The sequence below is a fragment of the Temnothorax curvispinosus genome, unplaced genomic scaffold (genome assembly GCF_003070985.1).
Source record: "Temnothorax curvispinosus isolate PA1 unplaced genomic scaffold, ASM307098v1 QBEX01011540.1, whole genome shotgun sequence".
Taxonomy (NCBI): domain Eukaryota; kingdom Metazoa; phylum Arthropoda; class Insecta; order Hymenoptera; family Formicidae; genus Temnothorax; species Temnothorax curvispinosus.
In genome coordinates this window covers 15,515-17,638 of record NW_020221320.1, presented here as the reverse complement: position 1 = coordinate 17,638, position 2,124 = coordinate 15,515, and positions in this window count along the sequence as shown.

Genomic DNA, 2,124 nt, shown 5'->3' with positions numbered 1-2,124 from the left:
TGTCTTCACCGGAGTACCAGGCAAGATCCACGATGCAAGAACATTTTCATTATCATTTATTCGGCCTAAAGTGCTGATGGGACGAGACTTTCATATACTGGGAGATGCCGCATATCCAATAAATGAAAACGTCATGACGCCATATCGAGAGTATAGAGATTTGACAGAAGAACAACGAGAATTTAACTACCGATTTTGTCGTACAAGAGTTAAAATTGAAAATGCTTTCGGGCTCCTGAAACAAAGGTGGAGGCAGTTGATACGGACGGATATGTGACGTGTTTTGAAAACATCAAAATTTATAATTTCATGTTGCATGATGCACAATTTATGCATTGAACGGAATGATTTTCTAAATGAGTTAGAAAATAATGCAAGAAACGACCAAGAAAATTTTGTAAATCATGACGACAATGCTAGACTTGGTCAGCTGAAACGTGATGAATTGGCTAGACAATTTGTATAAAAATTGACTCAATCTCTACTACTAAACTTAACACAAAATGTTGACATAATTAATATTGACATTGTGAAAGAAAATGTATTGTAAATTGTAAAGAATATATAACGATTGAATATATGGACCAATTAAAAACATTTATTTAAAAAAGTCTCTTTACACTTTTTTATTTATGATGAATTTTTCATTTTATTCAAATTTAACAAATACAACTTTTAATTTGTTTTTTCCTTCATAATAGTTTAATTATACATAGCAATAAACTTATTTGCAAAAACTTATAGAAACTTATATATGGTCTTTATCAAGTATTATTTTACCATAAAATAGCAAATTTTAGTTATAAAAACTTCAAAAAATAAATTAAAGGTCAAAAGTCGAAATATCTTAAAAAAAGGATACATTACAAACATCACAGCACAAAATATCACAATATAAATCCGACATGGCACTGAAAAATACAAAGTACAATTGCTTCCAGTGCGATCATTTTCTAGTGCCACGCTTCCTTTATACAGCATCAAAATATAAAAAAAAAAATATCAGTTTTTGGTATATGGATATTTTATAGCTTTGTGAATTTTGAACATTTGAAAAAATGTATCTTGTGATATTTAATCAATGATATTTCGATGAAACTCTAGAAAAGAAATTTCAAAATTCAAGTTTGTATAACAATTCAAAAATTTTCATAAAAAATTTGACAAGTTTACATTATCCTTATTATGTAGATAAATAGATATTAGAAAAACTCTAAGTTATAATAACTATGAGAAGCCGGGCTTTGAACGAGCGACGTGCTCCCGCCCTTCTAGAGGGCAGCTCCCGAGTGGCGCGAGCCTCGGGGCGCCACGCTTACGTGCGGTCGTTGTGGGAGCTCACAAGAGCTCACGGTGTCATAGAATTCAGACGTGTATTGTACGAAGAGCAAATATATCATATAGAGAGTTATAGAAATACGTGTGTTTTTCCTGTCCACCTCGCCACGAATACAGTCACCGTTATCGAATAGCCTACAGGTTATGGGCCCAGGGCACGATTCCCCTGCGTGAAGAACGAAGCACGAAAACATCAAGTCGAACGTGTGAAGTGTGTGAGACGCCGGCGAAGGGCATCGGGAAGACAAAAGCATTTAGAAGAATCATTTAGAAGAATCTAGAAGATTAGAGGGTAAGTAAATAATATTCCTCGTTGCTGACGAGCAAAACGAGAGAATTCTCAGCAAATAAGAACGTTCGTTCGATAAATGCTGTTAGAAGGAAATAGATGTTTTTGCCTTCTTCTTGAGAGATAGAAATAGAGGCAACAGTGACAATAAGAGAATTAGAGATAGATGTATAAAGAGATAGATGTGTGAGATATAAAGAGATAGATGTGTGAGATAGAAAGAGATAGATATATGCCGCTTGGTAACAAGCTGGCGGGAAAAGCGATGTGCCTGTGCAAGTCCGATCGTGAACGGCGAGAGTCACTTTTTTTGACGCGCGAAAGTCCGATCGTGAAAAGTGAGTCATTATTTTGGCGGGAGGGACGCGTTGCCGGGCACGCGCTGACGCATGATCGATTTGAAAAATATAGCATCGATGCGACGCCATAACACACATATATATATATATATATATACAGGCATGTGTATGGAATAAATTTTCAAAATCGACATGTAT